Source organism: Microtus oregoni, unplaced genomic scaffold (genome assembly GCF_018167655.1).
Source record: "Microtus oregoni isolate MIOR12 unplaced genomic scaffold, Mior012 000050F_ref0000143, whole genome shotgun sequence".
In the NCBI taxonomy this organism is placed as follows: domain Eukaryota; kingdom Metazoa; phylum Chordata; class Mammalia; order Rodentia; family Cricetidae; genus Microtus; species Microtus oregoni.
Genome location: NW_024543256.1, coordinates 2,284,756 through 2,311,976, shown reverse-complemented (window position 1 = coordinate 2,311,976; position 27,221 = coordinate 2,284,756). Strand labels below are relative to the sequence as shown.

Here is a 27,221-nt window from a genome sequence, read left to right as displayed (position 1 = left end):
TACTGCTTTGCAGCATACCATGAGCTAAATTGTGCAGTGATTTAAGATTTTGCTCATGCAGACAAAAAAGTTACAAATGTGCAGGAAAGCAGGTTCAGGCAGAAAAATTATCTAAACAGATTACAGTGTGTTTAATAATGTGTATAGGCTCAGTATAAAAGAATATAGACAGTCATAGAAAAATAGTTTAAAATAATAGTAAATCGCTGGGCAGTGGTGGCACACATCTTTAATTCCAGCACTTGAGAATAAGAGGCAAGTGGATGTCTATAAGTTCGAGGCCAGCCTGTGTACAGAGCTAGTTCCAGGACAGCCAAGGCCCCACAAAGAAACCTGATCACAAAAATAAATAAACAAATAAATAATAGTAAAGTCTTTAAAGAAATAGTGAAGTGATATAAAGTAAAAAAGCTACATAAAGATAGGAAATACACAGGGAATCTGGATCCTGCATGTTGTTGTGTTTACTTTGAATTTTTTGAATGCTATTGAGCAAAAGACGGGTGCTTGGAGACATGGGATTGTAAGAGGGACTGCTGAATTAAACCAGCCTAGATACTTTAGGAATACCTTAACTTTAAAATGAAAGTCAAAAAATATAAGAGGATGTATATTTTCCTGATGTATATTTACATAAAACAAAAAAATCATCTTTGGCTGACTTGTGTACAACACACAGCCCATACTTGTGTTAATATAGATATGTATATTACCTTTGAAAGTTTATGTATTTTCAGAGCAAGGGGATCAGACACCAATGAAAATGGGTGGCCCAGGTGATCCAGCCCCTCAGATTGCTTCTGTTGCTGTTTCCTCTGAGTTCTGCATCCAGAACAGTTTTCAGGATCCTGGCTAAGATGGTCTAGCTTCACAGACTGCTCTAGCTAGGACTTAATCATTATCGTAATTTTCTCAAGGTCTCCCAACTTGTCTAGCACTCCCAGACAACAGGAAGCAGTCTAGAGAATACAATACCCACATTCCCAAGAGATGAGGTGGGTGGTTCTTGGTCATTCAGTGGGCTATGGATGTTTGTCATTATTTAGGGGAAGGCTGGTTACAAGTTGTTATTGGTTGTAGTCAGAGAGAAAGCTAAACAAGGAAAATTAAATTCAGGGTATAGAAATGAGAGAATAAAATGGTAGATTATTGAATCTACCTTTAAGCTAAAAAATAGCTACTAGTCTTAAATATTTTAGATTTGTATAGATTTTAGTATATTAATATAAATTTAAAGTTAGCTTTGTTATACTCTATATATTTCTATTCTTGTTTGGGGTATTATGCTTATGCAACTCATTTAGAAATGTAATACATAATTTAAAATGTGGGTTAGTAGTTAGTTATCTATAACCATTAAACTTGTAGTCATGCTAGATATGTTTTCAAGGTTAAACAGATATATTTAGGTAGATAGATGATCTTCAAACACTTCAAAGACCTACAGACTATGGCATTTAAAATATTTTGTTTACATGGTGCTTTTCATGACAATGAGACACATCAGATTCTTGTGGCACCAATCTACTTCAATAAAAAAGGATAAAGGGAATTGAAGGACCATTATATGGAGTTCACTTTCTTGTAGTAAAAGCTAGTCATTTAGGCAAGAAACTGTCCTTGCCTTGAGTACTTACAGTATACTGTCCAAACTGAGAAAGCTGTACACAAAGAAATGTGACTGCAAAACCAAACTACCTCTTTCCACAGCATAAGAACCAGTGCAATTCCCTTTCTTTCCCATTTCTCCACCATATATTTGCTCATTATAATGGTGTCTATCTGCCCAGTGCCTTGTAGCGCCAGGCAGGCCTATGGATGTCTTCAGTCTTCCCTGTATTATGAGTACCCAGGCAGGCCTGTGGGTATCTTATGTTAGGCCACAGGCAAGCCTGTGCGTGTCTTCCAACCACCTGGACTGTGAGGGTCCAGGCAGGCCTGTAGATGTCTTCAGGCAGCATCTTAGTTGCTTTTTACAGTAATGGAAAGCTGACTAATACAGAAATATTTCAGATTTTGGGTTAGGGATGCTCAATTTATACTACAAATAAGGCTGTTTTTTAACGTATTTATTACAGTAAGAGTGGTATTTCTGAGGCATTAGAAGGGTGAATGCTTAACTTTACAAAAACCTACTAGCTAGTTTTCTAAAGCAAGAATACAATTTTATTTTACCATCAACAATGTATGAAGACTTGAAATGCTCCACAATTCACCAGTATTGGCATTATCATTCTTTTTTAGCAGAGTATTTTCGTCTGTAGGAAGTTTTGTTTTGCTTCTTATCATTTTTTTTTGTCTTTTGATTGTGGATTTAATTTCCCTTTGGGTAAAGAGAAAGTAATTTTGAGTGTTCATGTGTTTATTGAATATTTCTGTATCTGCTTTTGTAAAGAATATAATTATTTTGTTCTTTGCTAGTATGGTACATTATGTTTATTTGCATTTATTTATTTTTGGTTTAAGGGTGCTGTGTCTACATGTATGCCTATATACCTTGTGCATGCAATACCTGCAGAAGCCAAAATAGGGATTTAGATATCTTGAGATTGGAGTAGTAGGTAGTTGTGAGCAGCAAGATAAAGGCTTGGAATTGAATCTTGGTCTTCTGAGCAGGAAATGCTCTTAAATTCTGAGAAATCTCTCTAGGCCCCATGATTTTATTTTTAAAGGCTCTATTTGTATTCTAAACATCTGATGTCTATAACATATATAAATGGTGAATATTTTCTCTCTACTTCACAGCTTGCTTCAACTTGTATAATAATATCTTTGATGTATAGATAATATTTAATGTTGATGAAGTTTAATTTGCTACTTCTTCCCTTTATTTTTCCTACTTTTGAGATTATAATATGATAACAATATTTCCTTTCTTTTTCCTTCTTCCAAGCCCTCCTATAATCCCCCTTTGCTCCTTTTCAAATTTATGGCATTGTTATTCCAGGCATAATTAGTACCATGAATATATATTGTATGTATGTTTTCAGGGCTGGTCATTTGGTATTAGATAACTAATTGGTGTGCTACTCCCTGTGGAAGAGTATTTCTCCCACTCTCAATATTCTTTTCCTTTCTGCTTAGGTATTTTTTTCTGTGATGAAAAAAATTTTCCTTTTCTATGCACTTATGATTTAGCCTTTATATTCAAGGCCTATGATTTATTGTAAATTTAGTTTTTTGTATTGTATGAGTTAGGCTTATTTCCTCCAATACTCAGCAGTGTGAGGGATCTCCATTCTGTATTTAAATGGCATTGGTAAGTATAAAAAATGAATTGAGGCATTCATGGCAGAGGAACATGTAGGTCAATCAACTCAAATTGATAAAAAAAGAAAATCAAAGAAATAGAACCAAATAATTGAGCCCAACTGATTATTTTAACAAAGGTACATGACTTAATTACTTTTCTATTGCTATAAAGACATTATGACAAAGGCAATTTATAGAAGAAAGAATTTAGCTGTGGTTTACAGTTTCAGAGAGTGAGTCCATGACCATCATGTCAGGGACCATGACAGCAGGCAGGCAGGCATGGACTAGAGCATTATCTGAGAACTTATACCTTGATTGACAAGCACAAGGTAGGGAAAGAACACTGGAAATGGTATGGAATTTTGAAACTTTAAAGCCCATCCCCAGTTGTACACCTCCTTCAACAAGGCCATGACTCCTCACTCTTCCTAAACAGTTCCACTGACTGGGGACCAAGAATTAAAATATATGAGCTTATTGGGAATGTTTTTATTCAAAATGTCACAGCATAAAAGCAATTCAAAGGAGGATAGATAGGCTTTCAAGCAACTGTTCTGGAGCAAGTATATAGCCCTAGGCAAAACTATTAACTTCAACCTGAATCTCACACAAAAGTCACTGAAATGGATTATAAACTTAAATATACAAAACTATAAAACTTTTATAAAAAGTATGAGAAAATATCTTCGGAATGTAGCTCTTAGCAAGGATTTCTTAGATTTGACACCCAAACGCACAATCTATTAGGGACATGTTCATAAACTGTACTTCATTAAAAATTAAATTTTATTCCAGAAAATACCTTCTTTTTTTCAAACATTTTATTTTTTCTTTATAAATAATACCATTCTACCTCCTCCCCTTCTCTCATTTCCTCCCACTCCCCTACTCACCCTCCCCCTCCAGTCCTAAGAGAGGGAAGGATACCCTGCCCTGTGGGAAGTCCAAGGCCCTCCCCCCTCCATACAGGCCTAGGAAGGTGTGCATCCAAACAGATTAGGGTCCCCAAAAGCCAGTACATGCAGAATCAAATCCCAGTGTCATTATCATTGGCTTCTCAGTCAGCCCCCACTGTCATTCACATTCAGAGAGTCCAGTTGGATCACATGCTCATTCAGTTCCAGTCCAGCTGGATTTGATGAGCTCCCCTTAAATCAGTCACACTGTGTCAGTGAGTGGACGAACCCCTCATGGTCCTGACTTTGTTGCTCATCTTCTCCCTCCTTCTGCTCTTCAACTGGACCTTGGGAGCTCAGTCCAGTGCTCTGATGTGGATCTCTGTCTCTATCTCCATCCATCGCTGGACAAAGGATATATTCAAGATATTCATCAGTGTGGCTATGGGAAAAGGCCAGTTCAGGCACCTCTCCTCTACTGCCCAAGGACCTAGCTGGCGACATACCCTTGGACACCTGGGGACCCCTTTAGAGCCAAGTCTCTTGCCAACCCTAAAATGGATCCCTTAATTAAGATATCTTCTTCCCTGCTCCCATATCTGCCCTTCCTCCATCTTAACCATCCTACTCCCCCAAGCTCTCCCCAATCCTCTCCATCTTCCTTCTGTCTCCGCCTCTCCCCTACCCCCCCACTCCACCCCCACCACCATGCTCCCAACCTTTGCCAGGCAATCTTGTCTGCTTCCAATTTCCAGAAAATCTATATATGTTTTTCTTTGGATTCACCTTATTATTTAGCTTCACTAGGATCATGAACTATAGGCTCAATGTCCTTTGTTTTTGGCTAGAATCCACTAATGAGTGAATACCATATCCATCTTTTTGAGTCTGGGTTGTCTCACTCAGTATAGTGTTTTCTATTTCCATCCATTTGCATGCAAAATTCAAGATGTCTGGGTCCCCCCCCCCCGAGTAGAATTCTAATGTGTAGATGTGCCAAACTTTCTTTATCCGTTCTTCCATTGAGGGGCACCTAGGTTTTTTCCAGGTTCTGGCTATTACAAATAAAGCTGCTATGAACACAGTTGAACAAATGCTTTTATAGTATGATAGGGCATCTCTTGGGTATATTCCCAGGAGTGGAATTGCTGGATCCTGAGGTAGGTTGACTCCCAATTTCCTGAGAAACCGTCACACTTATTTCCAAAGTGGTTGCACAAGTTTGCATTCCCACCAGCAATGGATGAGTGTTCCCCTTACTCCACATCCTCTCCGGCATAGGCTATCATTGCTGTTTTTGATTTTAGCCATTCTGACAGGAGTAAGATGGTATCTTAAAAGTTGTTTTGATTTGAATTTCCCTGATTGCTAAGGAAGTTGAACATGACCTTAAGTATCTTTTGGCCATTTGGACATCTTCTGTTGAGAATTCTCTGTTCAGTTTAGTACCCCATTTTTAATTGGGTTATTCAGAATTTTAATGTCTAGTTTCTTGAGTTTTTATATATTTTAGAGATCAGGTCTTTGTATGATTTGGGGTTGGTGAAGATCTTTTCCTATTCAGTAGGTTGCCTTTTTGTATTAATGACAGTGTCCTTTGCTTTACAGATCTCAGTTTTAGGAGGTCCTATTTATTCATTGTTGCTCTTATTGTCTGTGCTACTGGGGTTATACATAGGATGTGGTCTCCTGTGCCCATGTGTTGCAGACTACTTCCCACTTTCTCTTCTATCAGGTTCAGTGTGGTCAGATTTATACTGAGGTCTTTAATCCATTTGGACTTGAGTTTTTGTTCATGGTGATAGATATGGACCTATTTTCAATCTTCTACATGTTGACATCCAGTTATGCCAGCACCATTTGTTGAAGATGCTTTCTTTCTTCCATTGTATACCCTTAGTCCTTTGGCAAAAATCAGGTGTTCATAGGATTGTTTGTTAATATCTGGGTCTTCAATTTGATTCCTTTGGTCGACTTCTCTGTTTTTATGTCAATAACAAGCTGTTTTCATTGCTGTAGCTCTATAATAGAGTTTGAAGTCAGGGATGGCAATGCCTCTGGAAGTTCCTTTATTGTATAGGATTGTTTTGGCTCTCCTGGATCTTTTGTTTTTCCATATAAAATTGATTATTGTTCTCTCAAGGTCTGTGAAGAATTTTGTTAGGATTTTGATGGTGATTGCATTGAATCTATAGATTGCCTTTGGTAGAATTGCCATTTTTACTAAGTTGATCCTACCAATCCAAGAGCATGGGAGATCCTTCCATTTTCTGGTATCCTCTTCAATTTCTTTCCTCGAAGACTTAAAGTTCTTGCCAAATAGATCTTTCACTTCTTTGGTTTGTGTTGCCCCAAGATACTTTATGCTATTTGTGGCTATCGTGAATTGTGATGTTTCACTCATTTCCCTCTCTGCTTCTTTATGCTTTGTGTATAGGAGGACTGCTGATTTTTTGGAGATGATCTTGTATCCTGCCACATTACTGAAGGTGTTTATCAGCTGTAGGAGTTCTTTGGTAGAGTTTTTGGAATAACTTATGTACACTATCATATCATCTGCAAACAACAAAAGTTTGACTTCTTTTCCATTTTGAATCCCCTTGATATCCTTATGTTGCCTTATTGCTATTGCTAGAACTTCAAGGACTCTATTGAAGAGATATGGAGAGAGTGGACAGTCTTGTCTTATTCGTGATTTTAGTGCAATGGCTTTAAGTTTCTCTCCATTTAATTTGATGTAAGCTGTTGGCTTGCTGTAAATAGCTTTTATTATATTTAGGTATGAACCTTGTATCCCTAATCTCTCCAAGACCTTTATCATAAAGGGGTGTTGAATTTTGTCAAATGCTTTTTCAGAATCTAATGAAATTATCATATTTTTTCCTTCATTTTATTTATATGATTGATTAGAATGATAGATTTTCATATGTTGAACCAGCCCAGTGTCTCTGGGATGAAGCCTACTTGATCATAATGGATAATTTTTATTGATGTTTTCTTGGATTCAGTTTGCCAGTGTTTTATTGAGGATTTTTTCATCGATGTTCATGAGAGAGATTGATCTATAATTCTCTTTCTTGGTTGAGTCTTTGTGTGGTTTTGGTATTAGGATAACTGCAGTTTCTTAAAGAGTTTGGCAATGACTCTTCCTTTTCTATTATGTGAAACACATTAAGGAGTATAGGTATTAGCTCTTTGGAAATCCTGGTACAATTCAGCATTAAAACCATCTGGTCCTAGGCTTTTTTTTTTGGTTGGGAGGTCTTTGATGACAGCTTCTATTTCCTTGTGACTTACAGGTCTATTTAAATTGTTCACCTGGTCTTGATTTAATTTTGGTATATTTTACTTATCTTAAAAAAGTCCATTTCTTTTGCATTTTCCAATTTTGTGTCATACTGGTTTTTCTAGTAAGACCTAATGATTTTCTGAATTTCCTCAGTGTGTGTGGTTATGTCCCCCTTTTCATTTCTGATCTTGTTTATTTGCATGTTCTCTTTCTGCCTTTCGATTAGTTTGGATCAGGGTTTGTCAATCTTGTCGATTTTCTCAAAGAAAATTTTTGTTTCATTGATTCTTGGGATTGTTTTCTGTGCTTCTATTTTGTTGATTTCAGTCCTCAGTTTGATTATTTCCAGACTTCTACTCCTTTTTTTTTCTAAAGCTTTCAGCTGTGCTGTTAAGTCTCTAATGTGAACTTTTTCCATTTTCTTTATGTGGGCACTTAGTGCTATGAACTTTCCTCTTAGAACTACTTTCATAGTGTCCCATATGTTTGGGTATATTGTGTCTTTATTTTCATTGAATTCAAAGAAGACTTTAATTTCTTTCTTTATTTCTCCCTTGACTCAGGGGTGGTTTCATAGTTGACTGTTCCGTTTCCAGGTGTTTGTAGGCTTTCTGGGGGTAGAATTGTTGTTGAATTCTAACTCTATTTCATGGTGATTTGGTAATACACAGGTGGTTACTACAATTTTTTGGTATCTATGGATGTTTGCTTTGTTACTGATTATGTGATCAATTTTTGAGGAGGTTACATGAGATGCTGATATTCCAGGACAAAAACAGATTTAAACAATATGTAGCCACAAACCCATCCTTACAGAAAATACAACTCAAGAAAGCTTGGCTGGACATAGTAGTCTGGGCTTGCATCCATGGTCTCTTAGTGTCTGTAGCACATCTATCCAAGACCTTCTGGCTTTCATGGTTTCCATAGAGAAGTCAGGCGTAATTCTGATAGGTTTCCTTTTATATGTTACTTGACCTTTTTCCTCTGTAGCTCTTAGTATTCTTTCTTTATTCTGTATGTTTTGTGTTTTGATTATTATATGTCGAGGTGATTTTTTTTGATTCAGTCTATTTGGTGTTCTGAATGCTTCTTGTACCTTCATAGGAATATCGTTTTTTAGGTTCAGAAAGTATTCTTCTATGATTTTGTTGAATATATTTTATGGGCCCTTGAGCTGTAATTCTTCTCCTTCTCCCCCCCCCCCATTATTCTTAGGTTTGGTCTTTTCATGGTCTCCCAGATTTCTTGGATGTTTTGTGTTAAGAATTTGTTGAATTTAATGTTTTCTTTGATCAATGAGTCTAATTCCTCTATAATATCTTCTGAGATTCTTTCTTCTATCTCTTTAATTCTGTTGGTTATACTTGTCTCTGTAGTTCCTGTTCATTTACTCAGATTTTCCATATCCAGTCACCCCTCAGTTTTTGTTTTCTTCATTGCCTCCATTTTGGTCTTCAAGTCTTGAAGTGTTTCCCTTACCTGTTTGATTTCTTTTTCTTGGTTTTCTTGGATGTCTTTGAGAGATTTATTCATTTCTTCTAACTTTTTGTTTGTCTTCTCATCCATTTCTTTAAATGAGTTTTTACATCCTGTTTAAAGGCCTCTATTATTTTTATAATGTTACATTTAAAGCCGATTTCTTCTACTTCTTCTTGAATAGGGTGTTCAAATCTTCCTGTTGCATGTTCACTGTATTCTGGTGTTGTCATGTTGCTTTTCAGTTTGTTGGAGGAATTCTTGCATTGGCACCTGCCCATCTCTTCCTTCAAATGCAGCCAGGAGAGTCTTGGCATCTTGGTCCAATCTTTGCTCTGCCTGACTGTGTACTTGGGGAATTTTCTTGGTCTACCCTTTGGAGCTGGCTGTCCTGGTGGATTTAAGGACTCCGCAGATGGAAAGGAGTGCATTCTGGATGGATCTCCTCAGTGCAGGAGCAGGAACTCTTTCTGGGCCAGGGACCTCAGAGACAATAGGGCAGGCTTGGGGGAGGCAGGGTCATATGGAACAATGAAGCCCCTACAGCAGGAGCTGGAAGGGCCCTGTACTCAGTTCCTGAACAGTCCAGCTTGGCGGGCCCACACTTACCCTTCTGGGTGGATCTCCTCAGTACAGGAGAAGGGTCATACGGAACAAAGAAGCCCCTGCAGCAGGAGGTGGAGGGGCCCTGTACTTGGTTCCTAGACCATCCGGTTGGGCAGGCATACATTTAGCCCTCTAGATGGATTCCCTCAGTGCAGGAGCAGAAACTCTTCCTGGGCTAAGTACCTCACAGACAATAGGGCAGCAGAAAATACTTTCTTAAGAGAAAGAAAAAAACCAACTTACATAGTATAAAATATTTGTAAACCATGTATCTGACAAAGAACTAGTATCTCAAAGGTACGCCTTACTTTATTCTACAGTGAGCATGTGGCAGTCAGAGAACAACTTTCAGGAGTCAGAGTGTAATATGCTTTCTCATTGAGGCTGCCAGCCTACAAATAATGACATGGGGAATTACTATTAATTATGAAATCTAGGCCTTAGCTTAGGCATATCCCACTACCTCTTACACTTAAATCAACCTATTTATATTAATCTATGTTTTGCCTTGTGCTTTTTTACCTTTCATTCTGTTTGTCCTACTTTCCTACTTTCTCCATGTCTGTCTATCTGGTTCCTGGTGTCTCCCTGTTTTCTCCTTTGCTTTTCTCTTCAAGCCTAATTTCCTCCTCCTACTTACTTTCCATGCCCAGAAGTTCCACCTATATTTCCTTCCTCGCTAATGGCTATTCAGCATTTTATTAGATCAGTCAGGTGCCTTAGGTAGGCAAGGTAAAACAACAACTTATCTTTATGTAATTCAATGAATGTATGATGTGGGATTCCCTTCAGTATGTTGTGAATACTGTTGGTTAATAAAGAAACTGCCTTGGCCTGTTGATATAGCAGAACTTAGGTAGGTGGGGGAAACTGAACTGAATGCTGGGAGAAAGAAGGAGGAGTTAGAGAGAAGCCATGGAACCACTGTGAAAGACTTTCAAAGATTACAGAATAGGACATTTAATGTTTTAATAACTGAGGACTTTTCATGACAATGAGACACTCTGCTCCTGGCAGCACCAATCTACTTCAAGAGGAAGATGGGCATCGAAGAGGATCCTTATGGAGTTTGATAGCCATTTGGGCAAAAAACTGCTCTTGCCTGGACTATTGCATAAACTGGACACAGAGAACCCGCAGAGAGAGGACTACTGAACTTGCCTAAGGTGAGATGATATTTCGGGGTTCCTGATTCATTTTGAAAGAGTCTGCGAGACATTCTGCAGGACACAACAGATAGTGACTGAACTGACTTTGAATTTTCCTGCTTTATGGAAATGTCTGCTGGATACCATGGGCCTGAAGGCTGAAGATGGATGCCCCAACGGTACAAAAGAACTTTGGGTGACTGTCCATGCAGCGAGATGTCTTTGTCATTTCTAGAGTTTGAAGTTTCTTAGTTCTTGTTTACTTAGGTAATATATCTTTCTGGAGTCTTTGATGGAGTTAAGAATAGTTAGTTATAGTTATAGTTTTCCTTAGTTATGATAAAGATTATTGTAACTTTTACTTGATAACTGTTTTGTTATATGTAATTTTGCTATGTTAAAGTTAAAGCCTTTTTTTTTGTTTAAACCGAAAAAGGGGAAATGATGGAGGAAGGTCATTGGCTAATAAAGGCACTGCCCTGGCCCATTTTATTGGTTAGAGGATAGGTGGGAGGAGAAAACAGGACAGAACACTGGGAGGAAGAGGAAGTGAGCTCAGAGACTCCACAGCTCTCTCGGGAGCAGACGCCTGAGAGAGACGCCATGCCCCGCTCCTGGGATGAAGCTCCGACCCAAGATGGACTAGGCTAGAATCTTCCCGGTAAGACCGGTTCTCACAGATTATTAGAGATGAGTTGATCAGGATGTGAGAATTACCCTGTAAGTGCTAGAGCTAAAGGGCCAAGCAGTGCTTAAAAGAATACAGTGTCTGTGTAATTATTTTGGGGCATAAGCTAGCCGAGCGGGCGGCTGGGGTGCTGGGGAAGCGGCCCCGCCGCCCTTATTACTTCACAGATGCACTGAAACTTTGTTGGTAGGCCATGACCTCATGGTGATGCACAGATTAATGGAGATGGGTTAAATTAAGATGCAAGAGTTAGCCAATAAGAAGCTAAAGCTAATGGGCCAAGCAGTGATTTAATTAATATAGTTTCTGTTTATGTTGGGGCTGAGCAGTTGGGAACCAATAAGCAGCTTTCTTCCAACAAATTAGTGCCCATGTGGCAAACTAAAATCCACTTAAAACCTAAGAAGCTTAAAAAGGAATTCTAGACATAAAAGTAAAGAGTTTAACACAGCTTCTTGCTATTTGTTGGTGGCTTGCTCCTGCTCCTTTGAGAGAGGTTTCCTGACTCAGTGGTAGCAGAAATAAAAACATTGCACTTTGAAATGTCAGCTTTCTGAGCTGTCCTGCCAGTGCAAATTCTGGCTCTTTCAGGAGACCTAGTATTTAAATGGGGTTTTGAGCAATGTACTACAACCTGCTTAATGGGAACATAGACCTGCCATGTACCTAAAACTGGGGCAATGTGCACAGCTTGCAGAGGCAGTGAACGGACTTCCACTATGTTGGACTATGTGGAGCAAGCAGGAAGTACTTTATATACCCTAGTAATTTCGCAACTTAAGTTTTTAAAAAGTCCTTAGCATTTTAAGAAGTACTTCTGGACAATAAAGAATTACAGATACACAATACAACAGATTCAGACATAAGAGACCACTAAATGAGTCACAGTATTGGATAAATGTAAGTAGGCTTGGGAGAGAAAAGAAAAAGAATATAGAAAGTTATAAAAAGAAAAAAAAAGAAAGTTATAAAAAGAAATAAATGGTTTAAGAAACAAAATAAAACGATGTCTTTAAAGAAATAGATACAGTCATAGATTAAAGGAGTAAATATAATAAAATAAATATTAAACTTATATAAAAAGAAATAGAGTAATAAAAATTCCACATAAATATGGAGAATAGACAGAGAGTCTGGATTATGTATATTATTGTGTTTTCTTTGAATTTCTTGACTGTGAAGGAGCTAAGTAACCAACATATATACTTTAAAGATATTGTGTCTTCAAAATTTGGGTCTAAGGATATGTTGCTCTGGAAAAGAGCTTCCTCTTTTGTTTCCACAGATGATGAGAACCTGTAGATTCATTCCAGGCTAATGTGGTTTGATGCACCAAGACCCCCTGAAAGGTCACCTTGAACACTCCTCAAAAAATTACTTTGCCCAACAAAAACAAGAAACAGTTTGGAGAAGAGCTACATCCATATTCCCAAATATTGTTTATAAATGTTTCTTTACATTTAAATGGGGATATGCTATAGAAATTTGCATTGGTATAGATCTTGGTTTATTGATACAAATGTAAGGTCAGTTTTGTTATATTTATATTTCTGACCTTGATTAAGGTATTGTGTTTGTCCAGCTCATTTAAAAATGTAATGTATAATTAATAAATATAGGTTAATAAATAATCATCCATAATAGTCAAGCTTGTAGTCATGGTTAGGTTTTCTAGATATATTTCAGTTAGATAGGTATTATTCAAACCTTTCAAAGACTATAGAATATGGCATTTAAATTGTTTAGGAACTTAGGACTTTTATGACAGTGAGACACTTCTGCTTCTGGCAGCATCAATTACTTCAAGAGGAAGATGGGGATCAAAGAGGCTCCTTATGGAGCTTGCTAGCCATTTGGGCAAGAAACTGCTCTTGCCTGGACTGCTTAATGGTATGCTGTGTGAACTGGACATGCAGGACCCACAGAGAAATGACTGCTGAACTTGCCTAAAGATGAGACCATCCTTTAGGGTTCCTGCTTCATGAAAGAGTCTGCCAGACATTCTGCAGGACACAGAAGAAAGTGACTGACAAACTGCCAATGTAGACAGAACTGTCTTTGAAATTTCCTGCTTCATGAAAAAGTCTGCTGTATACTATGGGTCTGTAGGCTGATGATGGTTGCCCCAACATTACAGAAGAACTCTGTGTAACTATCAAGGCAACAAGATGTCTCTGTCAATTCTAGAGTTTTAGAAGTTGCTTACAATGCACTTTCTGTTTACTTAGGTAATACTATATCTTTCTGGAGTCTTAGATGAAGTTGAAGAATTTATAGTCATAGTTATAGTTTTACTTAGTTATGATTAAAGATAAAGTAGATGTGAATATTGTAACTGTAATTATTGCTTGATACCTGTTTTACTATATGCAAGTTTACTATGTTAAAGTTAACCCTTCCTTTTATTTAAACAGAAAAGGAGAGCTGATGTGGGATTCTCCTCTCTACATTGTGAATACCGTTGGTTAATAAAGAAACTGCCTTGGCCTATTGATAGGGTAGAATAGAAGTAGGTGGGGAAAACTAAACTGAATGCTGGGAGAGAGAAAGAGAAGTCATGGAGCTGCCGGCAGAGACAGACATGCTGAAACTTTGTTGGTAGGCCACAACTTCATGGTGATGCACAGATTAATGGAGATGGATAAAATTAATATGTAAGAGTTAGCCAATAATAAGCTAGATCTAGTGGGCCAAACAGTGATTTAAATAATATAGTTTCTGTGTGATTATTTCGGAGCTGAGCAGCCAGGAACCAGCAAGTGGTCTCCTTCCAACAAATGTAACACTTTCTCGTAGTAAAACAAATATTCTGCAACATGAGCAAATGCAACACATATTTACATAGTTCAATAAATGCAATACATATTTGCATAGGCAAACAAATATTCTGCAATATCAGAAAATCAAACTCAGTTAATCAGGTTTGGCAGCAAGGAGCTTTACCCACTGAGTCATGTTACCAGCCTACTAGCTGTTTAATATATTGTTTTATTATAAGCAATATAAGAACAGTTATTTTAAAAAAAACAAGCAAGTTAGGGGCTGAAGAGATGACTCAGGTTAAGGTCACTTGGTGTTAAGTTCACAGCTCCCATGTGTGATGACTCACAGCTGCCTATAATTCTATTGTTCTTTTCCTGCTTTTACAGGCACCCTTATATTCATGGCACACACACACATACACACATATATACACAGAGTCATGTGAAAATTATTAAAATAAATATTTTAAGAAAACTAAGTGAACTAAAAAGATATAAATAAAACAAATATTTCCAAATAAAAGATTCCTTTTTATACTATAAGGCTTTCACATCTTATCATTAAGAATGAGAAGTTAAAGCTAAGGGAAACTTGTAAATAACATCATATTTAGCCAAAAAAGTAAAAACCTAACAGAATAGAAATAAAAGTTTACCTCCTCTATATTTTCTCTAAAGATATTTGGGATACACCACACACATATGTGCAGACACACATACTAAGGAGGTTTATTTTTTGAAGGAAAAGCTATAAGATATAAAAATGTTAATTTGTTTTTGTTTTGTTTTGTTTTTCGAACAGGGTTTCTCTGTGTAGTTTTGGTACCTGGCATGGAACTAGCTCTTGTAGACCAGGCTGGCCTTGAACTCACAGAGGTCCATCTGCCTCTGCCTTCTGAATGCTGAGCTTAAAGTCATATGCCATCACTGCCCAACTAATTTGTTATTTTTAAGAGAAAAAAGTATAAATTATCACCTAAAGCAGATAACTAATTGTTCTTAAATAAGAAAAATATAAGACAAAAGCTGAGTGAATGAAAAACCTCTATAGAGTTTATAGAAGATAGCTCTTGTAAAAAATAATCTTATTTTTAATCAAGGTAACCTAGGATAAAGGGGAACTGCACGGTATTATCTAAAATTGAGCATTAACATCAAAAGTAAACTGATATAAAACTATAATTTAAAACTAAAACATAAGTATAACAAGCAATGAAATTGAAGTAGTAATAATGAACCTCTCATTTAAAAAAATCTGGGATCAGACAGACTTAGTCTTTCCATGGTACTAGACAAAACAACAGACATGTAGACCAATATAATAAAATAGAAGGCCCAAACATGAGTCCTCATAACTATAGTCACCTGATATTTGATAAAGAGGTAAAAGAAGAAAAGTACACTGAAGAAAAGGCAGAGTATTCAACAAATGGTGTTGAATAAAATACACACACAAAAGAGTAAAATAATACTCATGCCTATCATCCTGTCCAAAAATTAGATCAAAGTCAATCAAGGCCTCAATGTAAAAAGTGAAACAGTGAAAATGGTGGAAGAAAACACGGGTAGTGCCTTAAAAGACATAAGTATAGGAAAGGACTTTCTCAACAGGACTCCATTTGACTCCTAATTGGTTGTCTAATGCAGAGTGGTCAGTTCTGAAACCATATACACATAGACAACAAAAACAGACTCAATTAAGCTGTATTTACATATTTGTACATAACTATAAGTATATATATATATATGTAACAATAATAATCATAAAACTTAAACTTGAATTATCTCATCATCACAAATTATACAAATACAAAAAATAATTTGGTAGAACTTCATCCTAAATCAGGCAGTAAAGAAATTGTTAAGATAAATGAATTTCATAAGATTTATCCAGTTCAAATTGTATACAATATCTTATTTAAAAATTTTTCCTCTGAAAAAGGTGCAAGATCCTCTGGAGCTGTAGTTATAAGCTATTGCCAGCCAACCAACATGAGTGCCTGAAATTGAATTCTAGTCCTCTGCAAGAACAGCAAGTGTTCTTTATTTCTGATCTGTAATGGCGTAAACGAATGCAGACAAATTGTAAAAATATATATACAGCTTTTTTTCCATTTTTTATTGAGAAAAGGAGAAAAAAAACAAGTTTCCACCTCCTCCCAGCCTCCCATTTCCCTCCCCCTCCTCCCACCCTTCTCCCCCTCCTCCCACCCTTCTCCCCCTCCCCCCACTCCTCTCCCCCTCCCTCTCCAGTCCAAAGAGCAGTCAGGGTTCCCTGCCCTATGGTAAGTCCTAGGTCCTCCCCTCTCCGTCCATTTCTAGGAAGGTGAACATCCAAACTGACTTGAACCTAGAGTGGCTCCCAGATGCCCAAACCGAGGTCCCCAGTTAGTTCCTTGGGCAGTTGAGGATAGGGAACCTGAAATGACCCTATCCTATAGCAATACTGACGAATATCTTGCATATCATCATAGAACCTTCATCTGGTGATGGATGGAGATAGAGACAGAGACCCACACTGGAGCACTGGACTGAGCTCCCAAGGTCCCAATGAGGAGCAGAAGGAGGGAGAACATGAGCAAAGAAGTCGGGACCATGAGGGATGCACCCACCCACTGAGACAGTGGAGCTGATCTATTGAGAGCTCACCAAGACCAGCTGGACTGTGACTCAGGAAGCGTGGGATAAAACTGGACCCTCTGAACATGGCGAACAATGAGGGCTGATGAGACGCAAAGGACAATGGCACGGGGGTTTGATCCTACGTAAAATGATGGCTTTGTGGGAGCCTAGCCAGTTTGGATGTTCACCTTCCTAGATATGGACGGAGGGGGGAGGTCCTAGGTCTTACCATAGGGCAGAAAACCCTGACTGCTCTTTGGACTGGAGAGGGAGGGGGAAAGGAGTGGGAGGAGGGGGAGAAGGGTGGGAGGAGGGGGCGTAGGGTAGGAGGAGGGGGAGGGAAATGGGAGGCTGGGAGGAGGTGGAAACTTGGTTTTTTTTTTCTCCTTTTCTAAAGAATAAAAAAAAATAAAAAATAAAGAAGAATTCTTTCATATTCCTATAACTCTTCTTCTTTCAGAAACCTCAAGGTAAAGCTCACTAGGGAATCATTTCCCAACATGCGAATATTATCTTTGACTGAGGCAGTTTTCCAAAGGTCATAGATTAAGACTTAAGTGCTATCATGAAAGTCTTATCTTTATTTCCTGCTGTCTTCTTCCTTTTCTATAAAGTATAATTCATGGAACTACACTATAGCTGGCTTTAAAATGTTGTTGTAGTGGAGATAAGTAAGAGAGCAATTGTTGACTTTGTAGTCTAACACCCTAAATTAGGACTCTTTTAATGTTAATGCTTCTTCATGTTCTCATTGAGAATTACCTAAAACCAGAAGGAAAGAGTACAAAATTACCCTTGATATTTTAGATTTCTCAATCTTATGTGCTTTCATATATTCACTGGAAATGGTACCATGAACTGTGTAATCAGTCAACTACTTGCTACCCAAGTAAAGAAACCCTATACAATCTATACCTACAAAACATAGATTGAATTTACAGATATCTTATACTTAATACCCAGAAACTACGTACACAAATATGAATAATTGCTGATATGATGTCACAGGATTCAATTCAGTAAGGTCTTCTTCATTAAATTTGGTTATAGCCATTTTGTCCTTCCCTAAAAGTACCACTAAATGGGCTGAGAATATACTTGTTGGCAGAATGGTTTTCTACCATGCATAAAACCCTAACTTCAATCTCAATCACAAACACAAAAAGAAGAGCACTAAAGAAAGTTTTACATTGTCATGTTCACAAGATATACAGACTAATGGATGGATAAATTTAATGGACACCATCTTGTGGTGCTACACAGATTATTAGAAATGGGTTCATCAAGATGTGAGAATTAGCCAAGAAGAGGCTAGAACAGGCCAGGCAGTGTTTAAAAGAATACAATTTGTGTGTTGTTATTTCGGGCAAAAGCTAGCCATGCGTGAGCCGGGCAGGATGAAAAGCAGGCCTTCCCGCATCATCACTACAGGCATCAACCTTCAAAGGTGAAGAAGAACTGGGAAGATGGCTCAATGGGTTAAAATATTTGTTGTGAAAGCAAGAACTAAATTCAAGTCCCTAACACTCAAGTAAAAGCCAGCGTTGGTGTCAGTCAGCCTGCCTAGCTAAAATGGTAAATTTCAAGTTCACTGAGAGATCTTGCTCTGCCTCAAGTAAAAAAGGCAAACAGATAGGATACTTAGCATCTTCCTTCAGCTTTCACATGCATGGGTCTATGTGCTCACACACAAACACACAGACACATGCATACACATCACACACACAAACAAAATAAAATGGTAAAAAAGAGTTGGTTTATCCCAAAGAAGGTTCAAGAAAGGTTCCAAGGAGATCGGTCTTGGAATATTTTGTATTTTATAGCAAATCAGACTTTCAAGGATATTGGACAGGTGAAGCCACTTCATAAACAGTAGATTGAACATTTTTGTACAGTAACACCAAAAATATTGAATAAAATACCACATGGATTTAGATCTTTCTTTTCTGTATTAGGTTCTTATGTGTGCTACTAAACAGAACTAAACTTATCTCCTCATTTATCACTATAAATAAGTGTTATAAAAAAGGATATTCAATTTTGCTGTTTGTCTAATATAACCAAAAAATAAATACACACACACGCATGCATATATATATGAAGTTGGCAGCTGGTTGACTGGGATCTTGAGTGGTGAATGACAAGTGTATCTATTTCCAACATTTCCAAGTTTTGTGTTCCTTTCTATGAATCTTCAGATATGACATACTACCACAGCTTTGTGCACAACAGAAATGACTACTTCTTTAGGTCAGGCCATATCACAGTGAACAATGAACCTTAATTGCCACCATGACCTGAACAAAAACCATAAACAACTACACATGAATACTGTTGACCTATTTTTATTATCTGAACTTTGAATTATTGTTATTTTACTTTTGATGAGTTCATTTCATGGAAACTCTTGTTAAAGAGCACATTTTAGTTTTTAGTTTCTTAGTAAAATCCTACTGTGAGCTATCACAATAGTCTGCCTGGTACAGGGTCTTGCCTCAAAAGTTTGAAACAATCATGTTACAATCATTCTTTGTGTATTTAATGATCTCATCACAAAATAACAAAAATATGAATAATTTTTTGACATTGTGACTTTTGGGTTCCATACTAAGACCAAACAAGTCAAGATGTTGAAAGGAAGGCATTGGTGTCTAGGATTTTGATCAATCTTAAAACTGAGAAGCTGACCCAAAGGATATGTGTGTTAAATTTAACTAAATTTTGTCTAAGATTGTCTATATATGTAGCAAATGATAATCTAACTTAATATGTGAACATACTGCAACCTATTTTAATAATACGAAAGTTCTCCTTTCTTTCAAGTTTCAGTCAGCTGTTCTCAAAAATTACATTTAAAATTCTAGGAATGAGCGATTTTTAAGTTTTAAATAATTTTAATTCTGTATGTTGTTTTAATTGTCCTATTTTACCAATATTTTTTATTACTAATTATTGCTTTTATTCGATTGAGAGGTGCTTGGAGGGTAGGAAAGGCTGTACAATTTTCTGGAATCATCTGTGAAAGTTCTGACCTAACCAATGGCTTCAAGGATTCAAAATTTGAAGACGATATTTAATTGGGAAGTCAAGAAACTGCAAAATGGTGCTTAGTTGGAGGAAGTGGGCCACTGAGAGTGTTGCTTTGAAGGGCACATCTTCGCCCCAGTCTGGTCTCTCTCTCTCCTTTCTGACCATTATCAGGTAGGAGATAAGTGGCCTCTGCCAATATGCTCCCATTTCCATAATGTTCTGCTTTGTTTCAGGCCCAAAACACTGCAGCCAAACATGGGCTGAAAACTTTGAAACCATTAGACAAAATAAATCTTTCCTTCTTTAGACTCTTCCCTTCTGGTTGCTGTTTATAATAAGTGTGGCAAACATCTATAGTTATGAATGTACATAGTTAAGAACTATATACATGGTGTCTGCTATCCATTGTGGGGGGTCTTGAAATGTATCTGTTAAAGATAAAGGGAGACAACTGTAGTAATTTCACTCTTGTCATACCAGCTGAGGTTCAGACAACTACAGGCTGTGAACTGCTCAGACAATGCCTAAACAACAGGAACCATAAGCTGTAACCAAACATGATCATTTTGTACATCATTTCCATGTTCTATTTATAAATACTGATTGCCCATGTGGTGGGGGTAGAGCTCTCTGAACTTTTTCTGATACAGAAAGTTGTCAGATTCATGAGTTGTTCTTCAATCAAATAAGTGGGCCTAAATTTATCTAATCCTTTTAACAGTTTTAAGGACCATTTTGACTAGCACAGCTTGAGCTTGAACTTTTCAAGAACTTTTAAGGTCTGAGTAAGATTAAAAAGTCAATTGAAATTTCAATAAAAATGTTAATAAAACTAAGATGTCAAGACAGAAATAATATTGGTTTCAGATAATGATTCCCATACATCATTCACTACAGTAGCCCATATAAGACATGATCGTAAGTTCGCTTAGATCAGGAGTTGGAAAATTCTTTTTATCTTTTAGAAAAAGATCTATTTATTTATTTTATATATGAGTGCTCTATCTGCATGTATGCCTTTATGCCAGAAGAGAGCGTCAGATCCCACTATAGATGGTTGTGAGCTACCATGTGATTGCTGGGAATTGAACTCAGGACCTCTGGAAGACCAACCAGTACTCTTAAGTACTGAGCCATCTCTCCATGCCACAAGCAAATTATAATCCACAGAACCAGAACAAATCTTGCCTCCTGTTTCTGTAAATAAATTTTTACTAGAACACCTGCACACACATTCATTTATGTATATTTTTGTGATCTGTGGCTACTGCTACTTTATAAAATTAGGATTTAGTTGCAGACAGATTATATATGTCTCAAAAATAGCTGAAAATATGCACTGTATGATTTTACATAAAAATAATTTTAGGCCCTGGCTTGGATTATAAGCAATGAAGGCAGGTATAAATGAATGTGCATATTATAATTTGGAAGTTGAACACAAACAAGCTTAGCATTTTCTAGGAACAGAAGAAAATACCATTGTGGGATTGTTTTTTTCTATTTAGTATCCTAACACATTGTTCCTAGGTTATTTGGTTGTTTGGATTTTGGCCTTTTGTTTTAGACAGATTCTCATTATGAAGAAGTGACTAATCTCAAACTCATGATATTCCTGACTGGGTCTTTTTAGTGCTGAGATTACAAGTCTGTGAAATTATGCCTAGCTGTTCTGAGGTTTTAATCCATCCATATATTTACTCATTCCTAAAATATGTTCTGCGCCATACAGTACGTAAGTTCATACACTATGTAAGTTGTTACACACACACACACACACACACACATAATCAAGAAAGTCAACAAGTAAATAATTTCAATGCTTTCCTTCCTTCCTTTCTTTCTTTCTTTCTTTCTTTCTTTTTCTCTTTCTTTCTTTTTGAGACAGGGACTTTCTATGTAGCCCTGACTGTCCTAGAACTTGCTATGTAGAGCAGGATGGCCTTGAATTTTACAGAGATCCTCCTGCCTTTACCTTCCAAGTGCTGGGATTAAAGGCATATGCCAGCCACCATATCCCCTGACAAGAAACTTTTCTTCTACTATCCATTTACTATTGATCAAATTGTACTTGGACTCTGTCTTGTCTGGTTATTCATACTTTCTCTATTTCAGCCACTAAAATATACTGTATTTTAAGATTACTATCTTAACAACAGATAATACTAACACTGCTTGACAGACATAACTTTATATGCATGGTCTCATTTAATCATTATAATCTTACGAGATAGATACTAGTATTATACCCACATATGAAATAGGACATTGAGGTTCAGAGAAGCAAAGCCTTTTGACCAAATTTGTAGGTGTGTTCCACATAGATGCATTTAGGGTATCTAATTTTCCTCCCTTATTTGTTCTGTTTCTGGGTAGCATCATGTACCAAAGGCACCCACCATCACTGCTGCTAAGGCATAGGTTTATAATAGCAATATTTGAGTCCATGTATTATTTTCTGGAAGCTCTTAGCATAGTTTATTACAGACTGATGTCAAGTATCTAGAGCCAATGAAAATATTTTTTTATGAAAGAACTCTTTTTAGGTTTAACTTGTTTTTTTATTATAGTTCCAATTGAATATGATTTACTTAGGTTTTAATCTCATCTTGGAAACTCATTCACTATTGTCAGGTTCCTTCATATTACCAGACATTAGATCATGCTTTTCTTCTATCTGGAATATTCTCCTTTTTCTTATTTGCCTGGTCCCCACTGATTTGTTCTTTAAGCTTAAAACTACAAAGGCATGAACTATGTCCTAGTTTTGATCATCATTTTGTACTCAGAGATCATTGCAGAGTTTGACATATATTAAGAATCCATATTCGTTGCATGAATGAATAGCAGTCAGATTAAATCTAGATTTTCATTTTATTTAGTTATTCTTAGCATTAATTCACATTTTGGGTATAATCTTTAGTGTGTATATTCAGTGACCTTAGGCAATTCTTAACCGATATTAAAGAATACATCTTATGCTTGAATATCAAGTTTGAAAATTTTTTTTTGTATTTGAAAAATACAAAAGTTCAAAATGCTGCTTGTTCACTGCAAAGTAGAGATATGCAGAAAGAGAAATTATAGTCCAGAATAATTGATATGTGAAGCATATCACTGAGTGATAAAGTAGAATATATATTTACATAGAAAATAACAGTGCAAGAATCACAGAGGAATACCTCAATTGAATTTTAAAAAAAGAATATCAATTTTCCAAATAAACAACTGCAGACAGAAAGAATTCCAGGATAAACCATAGAGAAATATTGAAAGCCTCAGTAATAATAAAAATGTTTTCTTCTTCTGTTGATGTTGGATTGGCAAACTATTTTTGTACCTTTATGACATATTATTTCATGATTCATTTCTTAGTTTTTTTATTATGCATTATTATTAAATTTCATTCACACAAGGTTGCTCATTCCTTGTGGTTTATTCCTCTTCTAAATCTCACTATATTAGCACTGTAACTGGGCCTTTGATTCAAAATGCTCTTCCGAATGTATGGAAATCCAGTAGTGAGGGATGAGACACATGGAAAGATAATGTAAGAAATTTAGTTCTTACAAAACCTCGATAAACTACTATTAATATTAGCATAACCAGATTATAGAAGAGCACAGAAATAGCAGGAAGGCAACCAGAATTTTACGTGCATTTTAATATCCTGGACCCATCTTTCTCTTATTATACCTCCAAACCTGTTCAATGAAACTAGAGCACTTGACTGATCTTTCTGGAATCTAGTCTTTAAAGGCGCCCCCGTGAGGCTCCCACTCCTGCAAGTCCGGAAGGAGAGGAGCGGGGCGGGGCCTTAAAAGTCTCTGCAAGGCTAGAGCAGGCTGGGGGAGGGGGAAAGGGAGTCAGTCTGCCTTGGGGGCTGGGTAGTAAAAAGCAAAAGGAGTGACTAGGCTGCGCTTCAGCCACTCTTTGCTTGATTTTGTCTCCGCAAACTTCTGTGTCGCAACCTCCAGCACAGGTAGGTGCCGCTGCTCGGGTCTGGGAAGGGGTGTCTTAGGTGGCCAGGACCCACGGGTTCACCTCATCTTGGGCTTTGGGGCCTGGCACAGTGGGCAGTGGCGGCTCCAAACCCCATCCCAGGCTGATAATACTAACCTTACACTGACTGAGGAAAACATTTCTTTCCTTACTGCAAGGCTGTTCTCACGATTTGTGCTAGTTTTGCGACACAGTCCTGGCGATCAGCATAGGGCATTTTTGGGCCTACCTAACACTGTGAAACAGCTGAAGCAAGCTGCGTTTGAGAATGACACCCAGTATACATGTTTTCAAAGTCGGTTAGACCTTCCAGCCCTGAATTCGCCACTCATTTGGCCTCTACAGTTCAGCATGCCTCATTTTGCTCAGCCATGAAGCTGAGGGAGGAAACTTGCTTTTGCAAGAATTTACAGCGCTGCTGTCTTTCTCTCATTTTCACTAATGTTCTCTGACCAGATTTTACCCTTAGTGTGCACCTCTTACCCAGATCAGGGCTGTCAATGTAGTTGCAGAATAAGTCTTGGGAGAAGGTAGGCTAGAAACCTTTCTTTCTGTTCTGAAATAAACTATGAAGAACCTTTCTAAACTATTGGAAATATTCATTTAGTGCACGAATTGAATATCAACTCTAAAATGCTCTTATGAATACTTTATTAGTAAAAAATTTAAACAAAATTATTGTCCAAAATGTTATGTACTGAATAAACATAATATACCACCAGTAAGTTTCATGAAAAAAATAGTTTTAAGTTTCACTATTTAATTACTGAATAAAAATGCTGAACTCTCCTATTTAGGAGCACTTCAATAATCCATTATCCTACAGTGGTCTTATTTTATTGTTGCATTTTAGCAGGATACACTTTGGTTAAAACTTAAAAGCAGTTCATTTTACATTAGGTAAGTGACTACAAAGTTACAGAAGTAATATGAACTCTTTGGACAAATATTGGGTCTTCCAAGTCGTCCTTATTGTAGAACAACCATGAAAAGAAAATATAATTTACCACAATATTAAAGAAGTTATACATTATCTCATAAGCAGTGTGATGAACAGAATGTTCGCTCTAGTAGAGTTTGAGGACTTCTACTGTGTGTTCCTCCTACTTCTTTCTTGGAAATAAAAACTGGAACAAATAGATAGCTTCCTTGTCTTGGTGTCTGTCTCAGGAGTCAGTACTACTCTGCCTCTGTTTGTCAACTCTGAGAATGGCAGCAAAATATCCGTTCAGTGTCTAAGCTTTTTCTAGCAGCTGTGTTTTCTGCCTTTTAAAACTGAGGCTCCTATTGTTCCATGCAAAGACTGAAAGCAATGAGAGAATCATGGGAAAGCCCAGCCTGTGCCACACCTGCGAGTTCTAGGCAAGAAGTGGCTGATAAAGAAGGGAGATATTCTTCTGAGTAAAAAAGTGGACAAATGGCTTCTTGAATGGTCTCAGGCGGGTGGTGCTGAACATCTGTTGAATGGTCTTGAGGGTGACTTTAGGCTTGATTGTTTGGAAGGACCCACTGGTGACTGTTTTGTTAGCCATATTTTTGCTCTTTTAATCTGTTTTCCTGTATTCCTCATACTCCGTTAAGTAGTGAATGCCTACTCTGTGCTAGGACAACCCACTTACTGTCCTTAGGAACATAGAAATGCAACATAGGAGGGAGACAGGAATTGGACCTTAAACATGCTCAGTTATGAGGCATCCTCACCCTTCTCCATCATCTGTTTCTAGCCAGTATAGAGTTTTGTCACTTCCACATCATGAATATTTTAAAAATCATTCCATTTCTCTTCTACCCTCCAAATTTCAAGCCAGCAAAATGTAATCAAAACACAGTATATTCATGTATAATTATATATTGAAACTCCTTTGTATAATTTGCCAGACTTTTCTGAAAGGGCTGCAACATTTTTTACATTCAGAATAATAGACTTTTCTGAAAGGGCTGCAACATTTTTTACATTCAGAAAATTCACATTAACCACCATCTGTGTATGAGAAATTTGAATTATTTTTGCCCTTCTCAATTGTATTATTTTTCCTTTTCAAAAACAATTACATTTTTTTCTTGTAGTGTGAGCTAGTATACAAATAGACATGTAGACAAATGGAATACAATAAAGGCTCCAGAAAGAAACATCTAAATTTTGCATAAGGAATCAAAACATATTGAAGAAAAGACAGCCTCTTTGACTGGAAAAAACTATCCACATGTAGAAAAATGAAACATATTTCTCCCCTGTATGCAAATCAATTCAAAGTGAACCAAAAACCTTAAAATAAAGCTCAAAAATTGCTAGAAAATAAAACAAAGGGAAACACATCGGTATATAGGTATAGGTAAGGACTTTCTGAAAAGGACTCCAATAGCACAGGGAATAATTCCAGGGATTGACAAATAGAATTATATGATACTAAAAAAAGCTTCTGCTCAACAAAGGAAACAATTCCTACTCTATCCTCTTGGGTCTTACACTCTTTCCACCTCTTCTTTAAGGAACCCTGTGGGGAAGGATTTGATGGATACTTCCCATTTAGGGCTGAGTGTTCTGAGGTCTCTCATTCTCTGCATATTGCTTGACTGTGGGTCTCTGTCTTTGTTTCCATCTGCCAAAAGAGGAAGCTTTAATGATGACTGAACAAGGCACTGATCTGAGTATAGCAGAATATCATTAGATGTCACTACATTGTTGTTTAGACCAGTAGTATTTGGTTTTACCCTAGCTCTCAGCTATGGGTTCCATCTCGTGGAATGTGCCTTAAGTTAAATCAGATATTGGTTAGTTACTTCCACAAGCTTTGTGCCACCATTGCCCTAGCATATCATTCAGGCAGGATAACATTGTGTATCAAAGTATTTGTGTCTGGATTGGTAATATATTTCTCTTTTGGTAATGTGCAAGTGCATTCCTGTACCAAAATTACTAGAACATAGGAGTGAAGACTCTATGTAGGCCATCAGCTCAACTTCTCTATGTTCAATGAGTTATGTTGGTTTTGTCCTCAGCAATTGGGTCTTGCTGTCATTTTGTGGAGAACAACAAATAACCTTGGCAGCAGCCTGGGTTGTTTGGGGATTGAAAGAGACCCCTTTGGCCAACAACTTAGTTAGTTGTAAGCCAATCCCAGTGCTTCATTTGGTGACAAGCGATGGCCAGTTGGGAGCTTTGTTTCCCCATTATCTGGTAACTTTCTTCAGATGACTTTCATATATGTAAATATTTTAGGAAGTCTCTACTGTATGAAGTTTCCATCACTTAATTTTAGTTATCTCTCCCCATATTACCTCCCTTAGCCCCCTTGATCCTCCAGTTCCAGCCCCACCTCTCAACCATATTGTCTATTTTATTTTTCTTTTCTAACAAGACCTATCTGTACTGTACCCTCTAGTTTCTTCCTCTATATCTAACCTCACTGGATCTATGGATTGTAGCTTGGTTATCATTTACTT

General features: G+C 37.2%; 1 protein-coding gene across 1 annotated transcript in view; it reads left to right on the top strand.

Annotated features, from left to right (window-relative positions):
• The first annotated feature begins 23,645 nt into the window (after window positions 1–23,645).
• LOC121437077 (trimethyllysine dioxygenase, mitochondrial-like) overlaps window positions 23,646–27,221 on the top strand; it is a 117,560-nt gene continuing 113,984 nt past the window's right edge. The window contains exon 1 of the mRNA XM_041636928.1: window positions 23,646–23,757. The gene's annotated coding sequence lies outside the window, so the exon portion shown is untranslated. The remainder of the gene's footprint in view (window positions 23,758–27,221) is intronic.